This window comes from Dasypus novemcinctus, chromosome 11, assembly GCF_030445035.2.
Source record: "Dasypus novemcinctus isolate mDasNov1 chromosome 11, mDasNov1.1.hap2, whole genome shotgun sequence".
Taxonomy (NCBI): domain Eukaryota; kingdom Metazoa; phylum Chordata; class Mammalia; order Cingulata; family Dasypodidae; genus Dasypus; species Dasypus novemcinctus.
The window spans coordinates 116,609,918-116,624,199 of NC_080683.1; the positions used below are offsets into that span (position 1 = coordinate 116,609,918).

At 45.6% G+C, this 14,282-nt stretch overlaps 1 long non-coding RNA gene across 2 annotated transcripts; it reads right to left on the bottom strand.

The window, feature by feature from the left end:
• Positions 1 to 235: 235 nt before the first annotated feature.
• Positions 236 to 6,098, bottom strand: LOC131280467 (uncharacterized). Of its 2 annotated transcripts, XR_009188074.2 has the most exons (4): positions 5,640 to 6,098; positions 3,416 to 3,500; positions 2,661 to 2,693; positions 236 to 641 (listed from the first exon to the last, which is right to left on the bottom strand). It is a non-coding gene; the product is annotated as an uncharacterized lncRNA (long non-coding RNA). The 2 variants fall into 2 exon arrangements; XR_009188075.2 differs by lacking the exons at positions 236 to 641; positions 2,661 to 2,693 and adding an exon at positions 2,913 to 3,006.
• Positions 6,099 to 14,282: the final 8,184 nt, after the last annotated feature.

Here is a 14,282-nt window from a genome sequence, read left to right on the forward strand (position 1 = left end):
ACATGGGTGCATTCGCCTTGGGAAAATCCCTCAAGCTAAACATTTGAGGATTTGTGAGGTCTTCCTTGTGTAGGTTATACATCAACAAAATGTTTAAAAATTTGAACTAGCTATCGTAGGCAACCCGGCAGACACAAAGGCGAAACTCTCTGGGCAGGACGTTGGTGCTCCGTGCCGTGGGCCTCGGAATGCTGAGCCAGCCACTTGCGGTGCTAAAACTCACTCAGTTCCTCCTACCCTGAAATTAAGAGTTTGAAAATAATAGAATTGTGCGCTCAGGTGTGTAGATGGGAGTCAAAGGGCAAGAAGAAAAAGAGATGGATTTTCAAGTGGTTTACCAACCGCTTTCCTTCTGGAACGGAACCCTCTGGTTCTCCCCTGCTCGGTGCCCCAAAGAGGGTGGCTTCGCGAGCTGTGACCGGCTGTCCAACACTTTCTTCCCACCCTGGAGGTGAAACTCCTCGGTGATGGACGACTCTTGCTCCCAGGATTCTCAGCGCTTTAGGTTCAGCTAGACCCAGACCCAAATCCCAGCTCTGCTCTTGACCTGCAGGGGTCTTGGGCAAAACACCGTCTCTCTGACTCTGTGATTCCTCAGTAGTTCAAGGGGGACAATACAAAAATGCCCACAGGGAGGACTGCTGAGATGATTGAAAGAGAAAAAAAGTCTATGGAGCTTCTGACGTGTAGTAAGTGTTCCATAAATAGTGATTTCCACATCACACACCATTCTAGTCTACTTAAAAACCCAGAAATAGACTAGATGACTGCCAGGGTTCTCAATGGGCAGGAAAAAGAAGGAGATGGCACATCTGAGGATACAGGCAAGTCTTGTCTTTCGGTCACTCTGTCTCTTTCTCTTTCTCTCTGTGTCGTCTCCCTATCTCTGTGTCTCTGTTACTGTTTCTTTCTCTCTCTGTTTCTCTTACACACACACACAAACACACACACACACACATATGCCATGTCTTCCCTTGACCTGGATCTCCTCCTATTTTCTGTACCTTCTTCCTTCTTGCCTGCGATGTCAAGCTCCGGGACTTCAAGTCTGCTTTGCTGTTCCTGCTTTCCCACAGCCCGTTTAGTCTGCAGCCATCTGGGATCTGGTGTCGTCCCGACCACTCGGCTAAAACCACTCTACCGAGATCCTCCAGGATGCCAAACTTACAAGAGCCAAGTCTCTTCTCTCTCTTGATCTTATGGCCCTTCCCTGTGGCATCAGTTCCTGGTCATCATGCTCTCGTTCCAAAACACACTCCTCTCCTGGGACCTTCCATTGCCCTCAGACTTTTTGTTCTACCCACAGGCCACTCCCTCTCCTCCTCTTTCTTGGGATCCCTTAAATGTGGGAGTTCCCCAGAGGTCCACCCTCCTCCTCAGCCATCTCATCAGCACCTGTGATATCTTCTACCCCCGGAGGTGTACCTGGAGGACACCAAATGTATCCTTCTGACCTGCTCTGTCTCTATATCCAATTGCCCTTGAGATATTTCCATGGACTAAACTCTTCTAATCTAAACAGAGCCCATGTTGTGTTAGCCCCCTTCCCGCTTCTCTTTGAGGCTCCCATTTCTGAACCCTGAATGGCACCACCATCTCTGCTGTCACCCACCAGCAGGTTCAGCACAGCCGTTTCCTAGAAATCCCTCCTGAACCACCCTCAGGGCTCCAGCCCTGACTTTGTCCTACCTGGTTCCTGATTCAAGTCCTTTGGAGGTGTTGGGGATGGTGGGTAACCCCAGGGCTGTTCATGAAATCAGATTATTCCCTTCTTAACATCCTAGTCCTGCTTCCCTTTGACTTCAGAACTCCTTGCAAATGCCTAGTATGGTCTCTAGGCCCTCAGCATTGGCCCTGCTTTCTTTCCCAAGCTGAGCTAGGACCCATGCTTCCATCCTGAGCTAGCCCACCCGTGTTTGCATCCTGAGCTAGCCTTCCCATGTTTGCATCCTGAGCTAGCCCACCCATGCTTGCATCCTGGGATCATGCACATGCTGCTCCCTTCCCCTGGCAGTTCCTTCCCTTCTTGCTGGGAGCTCCTGTCCCCCTTTTGAAACATAACTAGCTGTCCCTCCTCCAGCAGGGCGATTGTCTGCCTCCTTGCTGACTTCCCCACTGGGTGACCCTCAGAGCAGACTGAGTCAAGTATGATTTTGCTGGAGCGAGTCAGGAAAAGTTTGGTGTGGCTGCAGGGGCGAGTGTGCATGAACCAGGTGCTGGATCAACTCCTCCGCAGTCTAGAACTAGCTCGAAAGTCATTTAAATTAAAAACGAGAAGAAGTTCATTTTCCCCCCTAATCCACCCACACGAGCCTTTCCTGAGAAGACTAAAAGCCATATAACTTTCTCTTGCTTGCATGGCCGTGTCAAGTGATCTGAAACATGTCAAGCGTGACTGGCACTCCCAGCCCGACACCCGCAGGATGTGCTTCCTGCCAGCCCCTGCTTCTCCTCCTGAATTCTTCTGAAACACATGACCTGGCCAGAGAGCTCCTTCTAATATGGCCTGTGCATAATTCAAACTTATTCTATATCCAAGTATGCCTAGTTCCCTGGAGAGCCAATTGAGAGGTATAAACTCTCTAGGCTTTGGATATTCAGGGGGGATGCAAACTAAATGTGTTAATTCACATATGGGGGGGTTCATGTTAAAAGCTTACCTGGACTGTGTTGGGTTCATGTTAAACGCTTATCTGGAATGTGGAGGATATGTGTTAATTCAAGCTTACCTGGAGGATATAACCCATCTAATACTCAGATAAAACACTTGAAGAAACTAACGAAAAGTCCTTTTGCATACAAGCACCATTTGACTTCCCACTCCTACCTCCTCTGTATAAAAAGGACTCAAAAATCTTATTTGGGGCTCAGTTTTTATTAGGACAAGCGTCCACCGAGTCCGGCTGGTGGTAATAAATCTTCCTTCTCAACTTCTTGTGTCCTGCCCTTCAATACTGTGTATACTCAACTTCTTCTACCACAACGTCTCCATCCTGGAACCACTGTCTGGTGAAAACATACCCCCTTCATCTTTCAACCTCTTCCTCCCCTAATAAACCTCCATGGGTAGAACAAAAAAAATCTTGATAAAGTACCAACAAGAGTACCTTATTAAGTACATAGAATCAGACCTTAATATTACACTTAAAAGAAAAAAAATCAATTTGTTTGAATCTTCCTTTGGAAATACTTCAGAGGGAAATCTTTGGAATTCAAATGCAAATTATAAAAGAGAAAACAGAGTGCTCCTTAATGGATGTTAAACAGTTCCAACAATCCCACAAAAAAAGATTTTTCTTCCTTTGAAGTAAAGGGAATGCTAGTTATATTTTTGACCTCAGGTGTTTTTCCCTTAGAAATACTTATATAGAGGGAAGACAAAAATCCAAAGGCAAATGATAAAACTTAATCTTACCTGTATTAAGAAGTTTCCTTGTTGTTATTTTACATCAGTCTAGATCCACTTAATATATGAGTAAAAGAATATTTATCCCTTGGCCCTATAAAGAAGGAAAATGAGTGAGTTAAAAGATAGTTACTGGCATGGCTGAGACCTGAAAACATTATGCTAAGTAAAAGAAGCCAGTCACAAAAGGAAAAATATGGTGTGATTCCACTTATGAATATCTAGACTAAGTAATTTCACAGAGACAGAAAGTAACTTAGGGAAGTGGACTTGGCCCAATGAATAGGGCCTACCACATGGGAGGTCCAGGGTTCAAACCCAGGGACTCCTTGACTTGTGTGCAGTGCTGATGCGCTCCAGGAGTGCCGTGCCACGCAGGGGTGTCCCCTGCATAGAGGAGCCCCATGAGTAAGGAGTCCACCCCATAAGGAGAGCTGCCCAGAGTGAAAGAAAGTGCAGCCTGCCCAGGAATGGCACCGCACACACGGAGAGTTGACACAACAAGATGATGCAACAAAAAGAAACACAGGTTCCCAGTGCCGCTGATAAGGACAGAAGCAGTCACAGAAGAACACACAGTGAATGGACGGAGAGAGCAAACAACTGCAGGGGGTGGGGGGGAGGGGAGAGAAATAAATAAAAAATAAATCTTAAAAAAAAAAATAGAGGCTCTCAAGGCCTGAGGAGGGGAAATGGGAGCTTTACTGCTTAATGGGGACAGAATTTCTGTTTGAGGTGATGAAAAAGTTTTAATAATGGACGGTGGTGATGGTAACCCAATATTGAGTGTAATTAATGCCACTGAATGTCATACTTAAGAAAGGCTTAAATGGCAAATTTCATGTTATATATAGATGTTATCATCAAAAAAAATTTTTTAAGGAAGGTTTAGGAACGCTAAGGAAAAAAAATCATTATGGGGTGGTGGGGGAGGGAGCGTGCAACACGGAGGAAATTTCTTGTGGAACTCTGTATCCTTAAGCCCTTCCCTCACAAGGACAGCAATCCTTGTGACCTCTGTGAGAGAAAACCTCTTTCAGTTACTGTTTGACAGACTTCCTCCACCGTTAGTGGGCGTTTTACTAATCAAATGGGAATGAAAGCGATTATTCTGGCAAATGGCTTTCCACTGCTGATTGCAAAAGGCCTATTTTTCTCTAAAGAGTTAAGACCTCTTCAAAGCCTCTTTCTTTTGTTTTCAGTAAACAAAGCCATTCATACCTCCACAGCCGCCAACCCCCACCCCCTGGCTGCCAAGGGGTTTTTTGTTTTTTAAACTTATTTCTCTTCCTTTCCCTGAGCCCCCTCCCCCCAGTTGTCTGCTCTCTGCGTCCATTCGCTGTGTGATCTTGTGTCTGCTTGTATTCTTGTCAGCGTCACCATGAATCTGAGTCTCTTTGTTGCGTCATCTTGCTGCATCAGCTCTTTGAATGTGCAGCGCCACTCCTGGGCAGGCTGCACTTTTTTCCCACGGGATGGTTCTCTTTACGGGGCGCACTCCTTGCGCATGGGGCTCCCCTACGTGGGGGACACCCCTGCACACTCCTTGCGCGCATCAGCACTGCGCGTGGGCCAGCTCACCACGTGGGCCAGGAGGCCCGGGGTTTGAACCCTGGACCTCCCCTGTGGTGGGCGGATGCCCTATCTGTTGAGCCAAATCCGCTTCCCTGCGTGGGGGCTTTTGAGACAAGTTACCAGGAGGAAATCATGTGGAGAGGACCCCAGCGTGGGCGCCCACGCCCCTCTGCAGGCCCGCATCCTGCATCCCTCAAGCGCCACCTCTTCAGAGACTTCCCTGCCTCTCGATGCTCACCTCCGCCTTTCCTGGCTCAGCCCTCAGCACTGACACTCGCACCTGCCCTGGTTTAGGCGCCTTCCTCCTGCGGGTCTGGGCTATCATCCGTCAATAGGTTTGGTTTCCTCAGGCCATCTGCACATTCCTCGGGCTATCGAGGAGCTCATGCAGGGAGTGGAGGCTGGAACCTGCCTCTGCTGCTCCAGGAGGGGACCCTTTCGCTGAGATGCCGTATTTATCTAGCATTTTTCTTATTTACCAAACAACTTCCATTGACACATATTAGTGAAGCATAAACCCATCCAAAGTGTACAGTCAGTGTTTGGTATAATCACATAGTTCCATTCATGACTTCAGCCATTTTTAGAGCATTTTCATGAATCCAGTAATAATAATAATAAACAAAACCCAACTAACCGAACGAACAAAACTCATCACCTTACAATCTCTCGTTTTGTAGCCCAGAGACAGCCCTTTCCAAGAGCCCCGGCATCTGAGGATAAATGGAGACACCTGGATGTTTGTGGAAAAGCTACAGGGCGAGCCCAGGGGGCTGAGGAGTCTCCCTGTCCAGGAGCAGCTCCCAAAGCCCGGGTCCTGAGGCGGCTCCAGGAGAGCCGGCGGGGAGAGGAGGCGAGGCGCAGTCGGCAGCTCCCCGCGAGCCTCGGCGGCGGGAGCGGAAGGCAGAGGCCGGGAAGGCCAGGGCAGGCTATGCCAAGCCACCCGAGAGAGCATCAGATACCACTGGCCGGTGTCAGAACGCTTTTGTGCTTCTTTTCTTCTCTGGATTCATTTTCCTTTTGTACATATTTAGTAAAATTTTCTAGAAAATTTGAGTCTTTTGCAGATGTGCAAAGAGGAGGGGCAAACAAAGATGCAGCGGTTGGTACATTCCTTTTTCTAGTAAATACTTTAGGTGTTGTAGCCATAGGCCATATGGTTTCCTTGGCAACGCTCAGCTCCACCATTGTGGCGTCAAAGCAGCCACAATCTGTAAAGGAATGGTTAGGGCTGTGTTGCAATAAAACTTTATTTACAAAAACAGGGAGCAGGCTGGGTTTGGCCGTCTGGCCATTGGGTGTTGGCCCTTGCTATGGGCAGGTAAGAGGATGTGGCCATCCCTGGGTGCCGGCCAAGTGGTTGCAGAGGCACCTAAGTGAGAGGTCATAGGAGCATGTGGCTCAGGGCTGGGTTTCCATTGAGAGACGCCTCCCCTCCCCCAGAAATATCTTGAGAGCCAGGATTTTTTTTTTGTTTGTTTCATTACTGCTGAATCTTCAGCATCTGCAACAGTTGTCTGGCAATACGAGGGACACCAAAATATTTGTTGAATGAGTAAAATCCTCTTACCTGGGAGGGTTAAATGATCATTTAATATCTCTGACTCTGGGCATACAAAACGAAACTAACTAACTAACTAACTAACAGGTTGTGTACTGCAAAAGTAGAAAGGAGAAGATAAGCAGTAGAGAAGGAATGTCACATGTCCTCTCACTCTCGAGCTGATTGCAGGTGAGCCTGGTGTTCATGCATCTCTACATCCTGCACAGCCCAGGAAATGGGCGCACGGGGTGGGACCAGGTCCTGTGGTGAAGACCCTAACAGTTGGGCAGGGACTGAAAAGGTGACTCCTCAGTCTTCTCTAGGCTTCTCGTAGGGCTCTCCACTGCATTCACGGGCAAGGCGAGCCTTCTTCTGGTTTTGTTGGGCTACATTTAAAGTACTAGGTGGACTAAGTGCTGACAGCTATGCTCGTGGTAAAGGGAAAACCAGATCCCTGCCCTCTTCAGGTTTGTTTTCAAAATCTGGGACATTCAGAGGCTCAGAGAGCACACGTCTCAGGGTAAGGGGAGGGGAGTGAGCAGGGCGATGGACAGACAGACAGGCAGTGGGGGCAGTGATCTGGTTGTATGTCTGTGCATGTGAGAGAGCCCTCTCCAACGGCTTTCTAAACTCAAACCTGGGATAATCCATGAGCTTTCATGATCACATCTATTTCTTTTCATATTTGTCATTTTTCTAGGTGCAACTGTTGAGAAACTATTCACTAAATAAGTAGATGGGAAGGGGGAAAGTTGTCTTTTAGGAAAACCATTCACTTCTCCAAGATCCATCCTAACAAAATCCCATAGAGATCTATCATGAAAGATTACATGTAATGATTTGTCAGCTGACTACTGAATGTTTTCTTCTTTCAAAAAGAATTGGAAACTGCTTGACTTGTAAAAGGATTTGTTATCTTTGTTATCCCATGGTTGATGTGGACACCGCTATTCCAAATTATTTTTCTCTTGTGTGCCTCAGAGGGTTTCAGTACCAAAGTTTTAGACTGGTGAGTCCTGATGGGCCAAAGCTGTCCTTTTTTTTTTTTTCCAGGTGGGAGAAAGTCACTTGTGAAAGTGGAGATGGGAGCAGAGAGCCGGCAGGCCACCTAGACCACAGGCTCTTTCTCAGGTAGAAGCATTTTAGTAAAAAGCCCATATAGCTGCTGAATTTTGCTGGAATTTTGACTCCTGTAATACTACCTGTGCCATTTTGAGGGCTTCTGGGATAGGGCATGATGGATGTTAAATGAAAGAAGAGACAAGAACTCTTCTGAAGGGTGGTATGGACAAGGAGTGGGGTGAAGGGAGGGCAGTGGGCGCAGCACCAGTCAAGAAAGGAAGTCGGGGGGGAGTGAGAGGGCACAAAAGAGTTAATTCTCGTTTCCACCGTGGCTAGCCCCTCTGAGTTATAAATGGGGCACTGACTCACCCTCAGCAGCGCAAGATTCAGAACCCAATATTTTTATCTTGTACACAAGACAGCTCCCAAAGCAAGCTCAATAATAATATATTTTGAGTTGTGAGAGAGCCTGTTGGAGGGGTTGATTTTTTGTGTGTGTTTCAATCAAGAAAAGAATTAAAGATGAGAACGAAAGGTTTACAAAACAGGGCAAGGTTAGAGGACAGGAAAGGTACAATTTGGAAGAAGGACAGAGGCCTTAGAGGAAAGGCAGGACAGGCTGCTCCTGGGTCCCTGGTTCCTGTCATTAGCACTGTTCCCACTGCAGATGGTGCTTACTCTTCCCAAATGAAATTAAAATGTCCTTAAAGCTGGAATAATGCAGTTAAAGTTCTCTTTCAACTGGCGCACCTGGTCTCTCGGCACTTTTGAAACTGCTAAGGGCCTTTATTTTGTGTGTGGCCTTTATTTTTGTGTGCCGTGCACTTGAACATGTCATGAGTGTCGTGGACAAACACACGGGCGGGTTGGGTAGGTTGAGGCAATGTTTGGCGCAGGCCTTACCGTGTACCCAAAGTAATTCAAGGCCTCTAGGTTAAGATTAGGCTCTTCAGGTGGCAAAGCAATTAAGCTAGTTTTTAAAAAACGTCCTTGTTATGAACAGATGGACAGGGAGAAAACGACAAAATTAATTTAAAAATCTTTGCTTGAATTCAAAGTTCACGAGACTCTTTTGTTAACTTATTTCGAGCACAATAATTTTAAAATTCAAGAAAACACCTGAAAATTAATTCTATGTATATGTTTCAGCACTGCTTTTAACTATCCTCTCTGTAATTGAGCAGCTCCCCTGCCTGTTTGTAGAAGCTGTTTTCTAAATATGGCTCTTCAGCATGTGTATCTATCTCCTAGTTAGCACATGTCTTTATGAAAGCAAAGCAAATGTAGCAAATGTTGTAATCACACAATTATAAACACTTCCCCGTGCACATGCTTTCTCTTTAAATGCAAAATCAAAACAGGCCCCCCAGACAGAGCCTTCCCTTCTTAAATGCCCTAATCCCCTTCTTGCTGATATCAACCAGATCATCTTCCAAGCTGATAATCAAGCTGTTAATTGATAAAATAAAACAGATGGGAAGAAGGTTTCTATTTTGGCTTTGACTTTCATTATTTTAACAGCTTTTTTCTATTTCTCCCAAAATACACCTCATTAGCAAATGGCAACTAAGTGGCACTTCCTTTGTGACTTCGTAGCTGTCAGCTGTGGGTTCTTCAGGCCTGGGGGCTCCTCTGTGTATTTCTGGAAAGCTATTCTTCTGTTCAGGCTGAATCAGCTGCCTAACCCGTGAAAATACCGCACCAGAGTTATTTGTCTTTGCCTCTTCAAGTTGCATCTAAATGAAAGGTTCTGGCTCATCGGTTCTAGGAATAGCACTCAAGGCAGTCCCAGAGAATCCGTCCTGGTAATTACGTGGAATACACTGGCGCAGCCAACGCAGCGCAGGGGGCAGCTCGCCGTCCCTGGTGGCTGCTGGGGCTTATCTCAGCCAGCTCAGGGCTAGGGCTAGGGGCAGCCTGGGCTGCAGAGGAGGGAAGGAGGAGAAAGATAAATGTGGAACGAAGTGGTCACTCAGGGCTCAGGGAGACAGGCGGGCCAGAGATCTGGGTGGGCAAGCCCCTTGCCCAGGAAAGGCCCTTCCCCCACTACCCGACCCCCCCCCCCACCAAGTTCACCAAGTTTTTTTAAAAAAGATTTATTTTATTTATTCCTCTCCCCTTCCCCCCATTGTCTGCTCTCTGTCCATTCGCTGTGTGTTTTTCTGCATCCGCTTGCATTATCAGGTGGCACTGGGAAACTGCGTCTCTTTTTTGTTGCGTCAGCTCTCTGTGTGTGAAGTGCCACTCCTGGGCAGGCTGCACTTTTTTCGTGATGAGTAGCTCTCCTTGTGGGGCGCACTCCTTGCGCATGGGGCTCCCCTACACAGGGGGCACCCCTGCGTGGCACGGCACTCCTTGCACGCAGCAGCACTGAGCGTGGGCCAGCTCTTCACGGGTCAGGAGGCCCTGGGTTTGAACCCTGAACCCTCCATATGGTAGGCGGACGCTCTATCAGTTGAGCCACATCCGCTTCCCCTGAGGTTGTGTCTTGAAACTGAATAATTTTATCCTCAAATTTGTGTTTTTGAAGTGAGGTCTGAGGGACCAAGGGAGCATGCACTGGGAGTTGGGCACCTGCCTCTGCCACCCCCTGCCCGCCTCCGGCTGCTGGGTCCTTGGAGGAATCGGCCGGCCCACTCCGGCTCCGTCCTCCCAGGCAGGCCCGGAACTGTGGGGTCTGCACCCCTCGGGGGCGTGTGGGAGCCTGACATTAAATAGCAAATAGAAAACACCCCAAAAGGGCAAGAGACAAAGAGTGGGTAAAAGGAAACAGCTTTTTAGCCCCAGAACAAGGGGTTCTGCATTTTCCTTTTGCAGTGGGCTCTGCAAATTTTGTAGCTGCTTCTGAGCCTGGGCATTGAAAAGCCATCCAAGATCCTGTTCCTCCCCGACTGCTCACCCAAACCCCAAGGTATTCTACAACCTAGCCAGCAAGCACCTTCACTCTACTTTAACCTATGGGAGGTAGACACAATGAGCCAGTTTCCATGGTCAGAGTGAGGGACAAGGAAGAAATTGCCTAGGTGTTTAAGCTCAAAGCAATACAAGTAGGGACCATGGATGGGGATGGGGGCTAGATCAGGTGGACTTGGTGTTTCGGGGAAGTCAGGTGATGTAGAGCTCAGACTCTGAAGCCAGGTGATCTTGGTTCAACCCATTTCATCAATTAACAGCACTGTGCCATTGGCAGTCACTGGACCACTCTGAGTGTCTGTCTCGTTATCTGTGAAATCATTCCACTATCAGTCTGATATTTTACTTTTCCCCCTCTCTTTACAATCATTGCTTAGTTTTTATCCTGGTGGGGATAAGAAGCCCCTTCCACCCCACGTGAGCTCTCCTTTATTAATCATCCACATCTTATGCAGTACTGGGTGAATGCATGAAAATCTTACTGCTTAGAAACTGAAATCCTGAAAGGACTAGAAGAAAATATAGGTGAATAGATTTTTTTTCCCTATGTTTTCTTTTTTATTAAAGTTAATAGGTCACAAGGAACATTATATTAAAAACATTAAAAAATGAAAAACATGAGGTTCGCATATAAACTACTCCCCACCCCCCCACCTCATCATTTTTGTAAATTGTATTTTTTTTGAAGATACATACATCGCAAAAAAAATGTTACATTAAAAAATATAAGAGGTTGGGGATATACCCCTCACCCCCCACCCCACTCCTCCCATATCAACAGCCTCCCCCATCATTGTGGCACACTCGTCGCACTCAGTGAGCACATATTGGGTAGGTGATAGATTTATACTCTTAAAATTGAGAAGGTCATTCTAAAGTGTGATGTAATGGCAGAAACCATTAAAAACCTATCTATATATCATATTTGAAAACTTTCATAGGGCCCAAAGCACTCCATCACCAAGCTGATTAAAAATTGGGGAAACTATTTTCAGCATCTGTATTAGTCTGCCAAAGGGGTGCTGTTACAAAGTACCATAAATTTGTTGACTTTTATAAAAGGTATTTATTTGGGGTAAACGCTTACAGTTATAAGGCCCTAAAGAGTCCAATTCAAGGTTGCTGTCTCACTAAAGTCAGTTGCCACATGTTGAAGAAACCTGGTCGCTGAGCTCTGCCTGGTCTCTCTTCTTGGGGCTTTAGCTGTGTGAGCCTTCTCCTTTCTGTCACATGACAGTTCTTCCCTCTGGCATCTATGGGGGTCTTGCTCTTCCTGTGTTTCTTCTTGAGTATCTGTTTTTATCAGCTCACAAAGGGGGCAGGGACTCAACCCAAGTCACACCTTACTGATATGGTTGAACCAAAACCCTAACCTTAACAGGTAGTTTAATCAAGGCCCTTCAACTGAATCCAATATAATCAAAGGGTATCGCACCCAGAACAGATTAGTTTATAAACATAATCTTTCTCTTTTTGGGATTAATAAATAATCTCAAATTGCCACATCTCTATCAGACAAAAGGTTAATATTAGCAAATAAAGAACAATTAAAATCAACAAGGAATATTGAAAAACACTGGAAAAAACAGGAAAATGCAATTCTTGAAAGAATAATAAATGATAGTTAACTCACCAAGAGGTGTTCAATGAATAATCAAAGATATAGACATTTAAAGAGCAATGATATTTTATAGATTTATGATGTTAAACTTAAGCTCCAAAGCAACCACAAAGAAAATATCTGAAAAAAAAAATGGAATGAAATAAGAAGGGATTCAAAATGGTATACTGCTAAAAACCAAATAAATATGAAAGTAGATATTAATGACAGAATTGAGGGACAAAAAGGTAAAACACTTAAAAAGACCTAGTAGCAAAATGGCTGAAGAAAGACCTGAATTATCAGTACTTTATTTATTTTAAAGTTTTATTTTTTATTTATTCTCTCCCTTCCCCACCCACCCCCCTGGTTGTCTGCTCTCTGTGTCCATTTGCTGTGTGTTCTTCTGTGTCCACTTGCATTCTTGTCAGTGGCACTGAGAATCTGTGTCTCTTTTTGTTGCGTCATCTTGCTGCATCAGTTCTCTGTGTGTGCGGTGCCACTCCTGGGCAGACTGCGCTCTTTTTGCACTGGGTGGCTCTCCTTACTGGGCATGCTCCTTGTTCTTGTTCCCTACGTGGGGGACACCCCTGCATGGCAGGGCTCTCCTTGCGTGCATCAGCACTGCACATGGGCCAACTCACCACACAGGTCAGGAGGCCCTGGGTTTAAACCCTGGACCTCCCATGTGGTAGGCAGATGCTCTATCAGTTGAGCCAAATCTGCTTCCTGAGTAGTTACTTTCAATATAAATGGATTAAATTCTCCAGTCAAGAGGCAGAGATTGGCAGAATGGGTGAAAAAGGCATGAACCAAATATGTCCTATTTACGAGAGAGCCATCTTAAATTCAAAGACACAAGGAGGTTTAAAGTGAAGGGGTGGAAAAATATACCACATGTATTAGTCAGCCAAGGGGGTGCTGATGCAAAATATCAGATATTGGTTGGTTTTTATAAAGGGTATTTATTTAGAATAGGAGCTTACAGATACCAGGCTGTAAAGCATAAGTTATTTCCCTCACCAAAGTCTAATTTCACATGTTGGAGCAAGATGGCTGCCAGCATCTGCAAGGGTTCAGGCTTCCTGGGTTCCTCTCTTCCCAGGGCTTGCTTCTTTCCAGGCTTAGGTTTCCTCTCTTCCCAGGGCTCCAATTTAAGGCTTCAGCATCAAATTCCAACATCAAAACCCCAACATTAAAAATCTCATCTCAACTCTGTCCTTCGCCATGCCTTTTATCTGTGAGTCCCCACCCTTTGGGGGTTATCTGATTATATCAGATTCAGTTGAGGGGAACTATGAATCCAATATAATCTAATATGCCTAGAGGAAAAGATCAGTTTACAAACATAATCCAACATTTCTTTTTGGAATTCATCAATAATATCAAACTGCTACACAATGCAAATAGTAACCCAAAGATAATTGGGATAGCTATTCCAATATCAGATAGAATAGACATTAAGTAAAAAACTATTATGAGGGCCAAAGAAGCTCACTATATACTGATAATGGGGTCAATTTAACAAGATGACATAACAATGATAAATATATATGCACCTAATGGCAGAGTCTCAAAACATATGAAGCAAATATTGACAGATTTGAAGGGAGAGATAGATGGTTCTATATTAATGGTAGGAGACTTCAATACACAGCTTTCTATAATGGATATAGCATCTAGACAGAAGATGAATAGGGAAACGGAAGACTTGAATCATATTGTTAACTAACTGTATCTATATGGCAGTTTGATATCATTGATGAATTTCAAAAAGAAATACTGATTATGTTTGTAAAGTGGTCTGTTTCTCTGGGTGTGATTAAATTATGATTAGGGCTTTGACTGGGCCATGTCAGTAGGATGTTGAGTCCCCACCACCGGATGGGTGGGGATTCACGGAGAAGAGCCATGGCAGAGGGCAGAGTTTAGAGTTTTGATCCTGGAGCCTGGGAAGTAAACACACAGAAAAGCAGATACATGAGGAAAGAGGGAAGGCTCCTTTAGACACAGAAGGAGGCCCAGGGAAGAGATGTATGCTGTTTGCCTGATAGTCTACAACTGGCCTTGAGGAGAGAGCAGAGCAAAGGAGCCCAGTGAGAAATAAGTCCCAGGAAGAGAGGAAGAGGAAGCCTGAACCCTTGCAGATGTTGGCAGCCATCTTGCTCCAACATGTGGATCTG